We start from the raw sequence: 8,617 nt of genomic DNA, 5'->3' as shown, positions 1-8,617 counted from the left end.
ATCAGTGCTTCTGTGAGACATCTTCTCAGAAGACACACCCATGGTTCAGTCTTCCAATGCAAATGATGGTTCTGCTTCAGTAGAAGTGAACTGGCAGTGGCATGCCCCAGTGTATCCGCAAAGCAGAACTCACACGCAGAAAGAATATTGTTGATGAATAATCTCTAAATATTTTACATGAGAAATTCCTGCATTGTGAACCCCGGAGTTCTGAGAGAGGCTGGTTTGTCGGTGTATCCACCTAAGCCAGGATAATTAGCTGCCTGCGACCTCTAAACGACCATCTAATGCTAATGGCCGTGCTAGCACCAAGCTATTAGATGGAAGTTCACTGTATGTAATTTCAATGAGACCTATAGTTCATGATGGGTGCGGACGGAGATGACAAGGAAACGAACACAGATTTCCAGCTATTGTTATCGTTCATCATCGGCATAATGTTGCATAAGCAAATATAATGTTTCACCTGTGAAATGTGAACTAATAATTGTAGGATGTATGCTGTCAAAGGCTGTCAATCATGGCAATGGAGCCAACTTCCGCTCCTTTCTCAAATATAGATATATATTCACAGAAGATACAGATTCAGATAATCATTGGTGCATTTACTACACTGTGATATTAGAAATGCATTTTACTACTTGTACTAAACATGAAAAAAGCGTAGAATGAGCATGTTTTTAAGGAAGAAGCTGTTTTATGTTCAAGGTGGATTATATGGATTGTAATAGGAATGGCAAATAAACTCCAAAGAAAAGCAACACTCTTAACAAACCAGCAAGCCTCAGTGGTAGGTTGTTCCCTAACAAATCATGTGATGTTTATTAGTGCTACTAGTGCTTTATTTAGCATGTTTACGGTGCATGCATAAATATCCAGGTTGGCTTGCCAGACCTTCAGTTTTAAATCTTACCTGGTGTGTAATCCAGGAGAGCTGGACTTTAAGCAGGAAGGCCGAGTTAAAGGCCTTGCTCTAGGTGGTAACAGCACAAGGCCACACATTCAGGCTCAAAAGCCTGCAGGTCCAGAGTCAAATTCCCTCAGCATTACTATGCATCGTCCTCCCTGGGGATTTGAATTAATACCCGGTACCTTAGGATTACCCCAAGGAAACCAAAACAAAAAAAACCTGAAAGAAAAACACAAGGCAAATGAGGAAACAGAAAGTGCTCTTCGTTTTAGACGATCACAGCACAACATAACATAACATAACGTAATGTAATGTAACATAACATGATGACGAGAACAGGCCATCCAGCCCAGCAATGCTCGCCATTTTCCTGACTGAATTATACCCAGTGCTCTGATTGTCATGGCCGGCTGTTATATTTCTCCTCCTGTAAACCTCTGGAGGGTAATCACAATACTGTCTCCAGCTTAGAGCTGTAATAATAAAGACTGGTTATAACGCACCAACACAAAAGAAGCACACTGTAGAAAATATTAATATATTTATTATAATCACACCATTCAATCTGACAAATGTGTTTTCTAATCCCTAACACTGGTAAAGAACATATATTTTAAGAATAAAATTCTGGAGCTGCTGACTGCTAATTATACAAAGATACTTTGATATCTGATATCTGATATGATTATATTTGATGTAAACAATTTGATATCAAAAACAGAAACTTGAACAAAATTAAGATACAATGCACCTATAAATATGGCTTACCTTGGCTTTCTGATCACATCTGTATTACCAACCAGACAGCCCCTATATTATATTTGCATGCTATTGAGATGATTCATAAATGAGGAAAATATTTACTTTTGTTGGACTCTCATGTGGTTAGTCGATCACAGTGCTGGTTCTAATTTCAAAGAATATTTGCTTAGTATTACTTTTGTTCTTTTATTTATTTATTGAAAAGACATGAAGGCTCTGACTCAGCACTCAAGCAGTCTACTCTGTGTGTGCATGTATATTTTTCAGATGATGCATGTGACTTTCTTACAACCCTCTTAAAATTTGAGCTTTCTTTATAGATACTTCCTGATATCATTGTCATATTATTTTCTACCAATGAAGCATGCAGCAGCCAAGAATTCATATTACACGACCAACATACTTTTATGAATCTTCCAGCATGCGTCTTATGTAGTTATATTTCTTATCACTATGTGAATCATAGCAAAGTTGAAAAAATCATGTAATCATTTACATTGACTTGAATGTTAGCTTTTATTGACAGAAAAAGTGATTCATAATCGAATTTACAGGAAAGGAATGTGCAGAAGATCATAATTTGCCTTTTTCCAAATCAGCAGCATCAAACATGAGCTAAAGAAAGTTATAATAATATAATATCTATTATTTTCTTATTTTCCTCCTGCTGTCTACATCAGAAGTGGCTCAATAATTACCAAATTCAGCTGGCTTATCAGACACTTGGTGACATCTGGTGGTGGAAATGTGCGGCTTTTCACGTGTTCCTTGCCATATTGATGGCGCTTATTTATATTAAATTGCTCCACCTGCCGGGTGAACAGTTAGCATAGTCAGTGAAAACAGCACCACCTGAAAATCACACCTGCAGCCTCAGAGGGGCTCATCCAGTCCCCTTGAATTATTTTACACTGTCGCCATTTTCTGTTCTGGTTGCCAACTAATTATTCAGCTCTTACCTCTCTCATGGGCCATAACTGACATCAGGCCATAAATCTAACAACTTCCTTCTGAATTACATTTTCAGAAATTAATACCCGATAGTAATAATTTACAACAAAAAAAACAAAACAAAAAGACAGGTGCCCAAAATTAGTCAAATGATTATGTGGACCATATCCACATTGAGGTTGCTAATGGATACCTGACATGTCGGATGCTTTGCTGATATCCTCAGTGAAATTCTTGTATTCGCTACAGGGATGAGTAGGTGCATTATGAATTCTCACCACTAGATGGCTTCTTTGATATGGATTTGGAAGGACGTGTAGACGTCTGACTCAAAAACACAATTAAATTTGTCATGGAAGTTGTTGAGTGTTCTGCTGGTTTTCAGCTTCCTTTAAACGTACACTGTCGGAGGAAGAGATGGTAATGCAAATGAGTTCTGTGGTTCCAGTGTAATATTTAGAGAAGGCCTTCTGATGCTGTGGCTTGTATTGTTGTGGCGTGTTTATGAAAGTACAAACTCAGGTGAGTCATGTGACTTGTGTCTTGGTGTTTATTTGAGTAAATAACATAGATTTATTTTCTCACATCAAGCAGTACATTTTCTTGTAATCCAGCACAGAAAAAAGAGGAAAAAAACGACAAATAAATAAAAACCAAGGACAACATCAGTGTGCAGCACAATAATCCTGCCATTACCCATTAATAATAGTTAAATATTATTAACAGTTCTGTACAAAAATAAGATAAGCTAGGTGCACAACCCTACACACAAGGTGGAAACCACAGGAGAAGCTGTACAGTCCTCATTGAGGGCAAAAATACTCACATTAATTGAAACCAAACGCAGGGAAACGGTTATGGAAATATCACCAGATAAACTGAATGCTCTGCCAGTTCACTCTGTATCTCCAGACCTTCTGCAAACAAACGGTACTAAACTCGAGTTGTGCTTCCCCTCACTAAAACAATCGCTGATATCGTAGATGAGCTTGGTCACTTTTCAAAATCCTACCCTCAATTATTGGTCCATTTTTCAAGAGATGTACCAGTAATACTGAGAAACTGGTGCAACAATTAAATATGGTGAAACAAGAAAAATGTGGTCATAGGTTCTGCCCCCTCTGTCCCCCCCCCCCCTCCCCCCCCACCCCACAAAAAAGAAAATAAAACAGTTACACTCCTCAGTTTCAAACACTGAAACATAATATCTTCCTGTTATTGCCGTACAGTTAATTCCATGCACTGTCATTTGTAGAATGACACAGTAAATCGCTTACCAAAGCACAATCATTCTGAGTGAAATCACACGTGAACGTGCGAAATAACGTGTGTGCACATTTCCTTGTGAAGACGCTTAGAATCTAGAGAAAATGATGCTTCATTTCCATTCTCCTGTTAATTGTGAACTGGTATATTGCATTTCACTCTCTTAATCAAGAAGTTGAGTCCCTTATAAATACAAATACACATTTAAATCAGTTAATTAGAGAGAAACCCAAAGATCCGTTATTAACATGATTCATTCTATGAATTTTCATATATAGTAATTCCTTGCACGCCATACAAACGGCATAGCCTACTGCAGCTTGTAAACCAGGAGCAGGCTGGATAACGTCACGGAAGCAGTTGCGCTCAATCATTAGAGCGGGCTAACGATCCTGTGACATCATCACGGGTTGCAAGATGTTACCATATCAGTGTACACTGTATTCTCGGTATTAAGAAGTGATTGTATAATACGTCCGCGAGTGTATGACGCAGCGGTTTATGGTAAATAGCGAATGTGCGCGTTTTTACACGTGCTCCACAAGTGTAGCGGTAAAACACAACGGGTTGCATTAGGCCAAGTCTAAATTACCTGGTTGTACTCTGTCCAGGTGCAGCTAACACCTAACACATTATTACCCACTAGAAATTAAATCTGAAGCATTTTGGTTTCAAGCAAGCCAACCATAATGCCACGCCACTACACTTAAGATTCTGACTCAAGGCAAATGTATAATTCATAATGCAACATGTTTTTTTAAATCAGATTTTTGGAAAACAATGTCAATTTTGACAAAGACTTTTTGTCTTGTCTCACATAGTACTGGTAATTGGTAAAACAAGTTGTGGGAGAAAATTAGTTTCTCTGGAGGTCAAATTGAACACGCACTTACACATACAGTACATATCCATATTCTGTATATAGCTCCACTTAGTAATCACACGTGTAATAACTTCTAATTAAACTTCAGTAATTTAACATAAATTGGTAATATTTTCAGGGATCTAAGGTAACTCAGCAAGGTTAAAAAAACAGGCTCATTTTTAACATTTTGGAGTGCAAGGAAAACTCAGTATTTACATAAGCTAATACAATTTTCATTACAAGACATGCTGCTAAGAGTCTCAGTAAACAGCATACAAAGCATTTACTCATATGGCAAAACATATTCAGTTCATATTCATATTCAGATTGTTTTGGATGAGCAGTGAATTCTCAGCAGGAATAATCAATGTCCATACTTAAAATATTGATTTATTTTTACACCAGTGCAAATAAAGACGTGGTGATTTATTAATGTAATATAATGTCATAATAATGCACAAATGTGTTAAGGTAAATGAAGTAATCTGGGCAAAATAACCAACAGTGTTTAACAGACTGTCTGTAAGCCCAGTCCCTTCATCTTCTCTGGGCTCCTTAAGATATGCCTGTAAAATCAGAACTGACATGCGTAATACAAGCCGAAACTGTTCAAATTAAAATCAACAAATGAAAACATGAACGTTTAGCAGATTCTTCAATGGGACCCAAGGACATGAGTACATGGTGATTTCCTGGTGTTCATATTCCCGTGGCCCTGTCTGACATTAACGAAAGCCACAAGGCCATTTCTGTTTCTGTATTTATACATATTCATCTGACAGTCACTTCACAAATACATTAACACGTTAAAAAATAGTGGATTTGGGAGTACGCTCCACGGTCATATAACTCTATATTGGTCCGGTTAGATTGGTCCACACACTGGAGGGTACCATGCTGTTGACTCAGGCACTGGTGGGTGTTTCTTGATGGATAAATAACGTGTTTTATAAAATTCTTAGTGTGTATGCATTCTAAATGAAAAATAGACACACTTCCGTGGTATCATGCAAAAGAAGATCATGCTAAAGGTCAACACTATAGCTTTGCGAAAGCCATTGGTTTTGCCAGTCTAATTGGTACTCAAATGTAGGTGTTCATTGATTGGATGGGAATTTGATCTCAAAATGGCTTCCATGACCTTGGCTCTCCAGGCTCAGGAATACACACCACCACCACAGTTAAAGGTGAAGAGACACTGGAGATACCGTACAAAAGAGGGAATGGCCCAGGAAAACCAGGCTGCCATTATTTGGTAAAGAAGTTGGGAGTTTTCCCCCATCGGACGGAATCAGACTGCATGCACACAGTAGGGAAAGCCTTCTCAAACCATCATCATCTCCAGAATAAATTAGATGATGTAGTCCTCCAGTCACACTAAAATGAAAGCTGTAGCAGCAGAAGCTGCAGACTGGAATCATGATCCTCACACCTGCACAGAATGGTGTCACTGCGTACACCTGAACGCAACCAGACTGCACAGAATGGTGTCACTGCGTACACCTGAACGCAACCAGACTGCACAGAATGGTGTCACTGCGTACACCTGAACGCTACCAGACTGCACAGAATGGTGCCACTGTGTACACCTGAACGCTACCAGACTGCACAGAATGGTGTCACTGTGCACCTGAACGCTACCAGACTGCACAGAATGGTGTCACTGCGTACACCTGAACGCTACCAGACTGCACAGAATGGTGTCACTGTGCACCTGAACGCTACCAGACTGCACAGAATGGTGTCACTGCGTACACCTGAACGCAACCAGACTGCACAGAATGGTGTCACTGCGTACACCTGAACGCTACCAGACTGCACAGGTGTGTGCCCAATATTACACTGCGCTTATATACCTGAAAAGTCTCATGTTTGGGGTTCTGGTGGATGCATTTTTTATAAATAATCACCAAGCAGGTAAAGCCAGCTCCCAGCATTATTAATCAGAAAAGTAAAATTTAAGTATAATTTGCACTTGGTTGAGGCATCTGGCTTATAGACTTAGTCACTTTCATTCAGTTTTCATTTATTTTCTGTATTGCAGCTGCAGAATTAGACTCTTTCTCCTCTCCAAAAAGCCAGTTTATCCAGTCATAAATCTGTTTTTAGAACAAGCAAAACATTGGCTAAATATAGTCATACCTCACAGACAGACAGTCTATTAAGATTCAGCATTTGCACTGCCAGCAGTAGCCTGTCTCAATGTCAACGGTATAAATCTCAAACTGAAAAGAAAACAGGAAATGGTCCTTACTTATTAAACAATAAATCAAATTGTTTTCACTGTTATATGTTTCATATTGTTGTTTGTGTTCAGATGTGCTATTACTGTTTGAGTTCTCAACACAAAATATTATTTTTGCCTTCATCATTATGAAGTCAATTCACCTGATTAATTAAGAAAGTAGCTTCTTATTTTGAGTGTGCAGGCAAACCAACGTAGGCAAATTACATGTGATACTGTATTCGTCGTAAATTAAAAAGAACAATGACAATTACATGAATACAGACAGTAAAGCCAAAAATGTATCATTTTACCATATATGCTATTACCATATGAATATAATTACATTTATAAATATGGCAATTACATATATTTAATATATTACACACATTTTAACTTCTATTTGCAACATGACCTTTCGTTGTAATTTTACGTCTGAAACAAAAATGTTACTTCTTCAGAACAGAGAGCAAGCATTCCACTGGCTTAAACATACCCAGACCAGTGAGTTTTATTTAATCTTAGCACCACAGCAGTCCTACTTATTAAGCTTAATTCGTATGAGACTAAACACATCTACACCTCAGCACAGTGACCAGTAAAATGGGGTTTCTCTCATGTCAGAGGAAGCTGACAGTGGCTTAGAGTCGATAGGCTCAGTTCAAATACAGTTGAGATACCCAGTACTCGGTGTGCTAAAAGCACTTTAGGCAGAAACAGCTGTGTGTCTTCAGCGCTGTCATAGGTGCAAGCACACTCCAGGTCTTTGTGCTGCTCATTTGTGTCATTAAGATTTTAAGGTGAGCTACCTGGTTGCATATTTTAATCCAATTTAAAGCCACAGATATCTGTACTGTAATTAAGCTCATCGAATAGCTAATTTCTTTCACAGCTAGGCTCCAGAACTTTTTGAAATACTTTTTATTTGGTTCCTAGTCGGCTAACTAGTTTTAGCTACACAACACAGTTCTGTTCTAGGTGCTTCTACGAGCTGATCTGCAGGTACTGCAAATGTGTAAAGTAGAACGGACCAATCGAGCCAGCTGAGGAGTAAGCCAGGAAACCTCCCATGGTTCCCTCAGGAAAAACTATGCAGGCAGTGGAACAACGTTTATTGCAGTCCGAATATCAGGTGAAAAAGTCGCACAGGTGAGGACCATGCAGTCATGTTGTGGAAAGCTTCACTCACGTGACTATCGTTGGAGTCATAGCACATCATGGAATGGACATTTCCATTCTCCACCATGCATCAGTCTGGACAGAGGAAAATACCTGCTGTTTGCTGGGGTACTTCCTGGAACGGGGGGGGTACCAATAGTTCTGAATACGGTGAAGAAATACAGCCTTTCACCGACTGTGGCCAATAAATATAAATATGAAAAAGACGGGTCTATATTCACATACCACAGTTTCTTAGCAGATAGAATTTCACAAGTTCACAGGGGGCAGTCCTCAACTTTGATTTGTCCCAGCATGCAAGAAGACACCACACAAGGATAAAACTATTTGTTTCCATTTCTGTCCTTGTTCACTCTGAATTGCATATAAGCTAAGAAACTTGCCAGTCAAAAATAAATAGTACATGCCTCACAAAACTCTTTCAATTTTCCAATACCCCAAAACACCCCATTTCAGAGCA

Source organism: Anguilla anguilla, chromosome 7, assembly GCF_013347855.1.
Source record: "Anguilla anguilla isolate fAngAng1 chromosome 7, fAngAng1.pri, whole genome shotgun sequence".
NCBI lineage: Eukaryota > Metazoa > Chordata > Actinopteri > Anguilliformes > Anguillidae > Anguilla > Anguilla anguilla.
The sequence above is the reverse complement of the archived record's forward strand: the minus strand, read 5'-3'. Positions refer to the sequence as shown.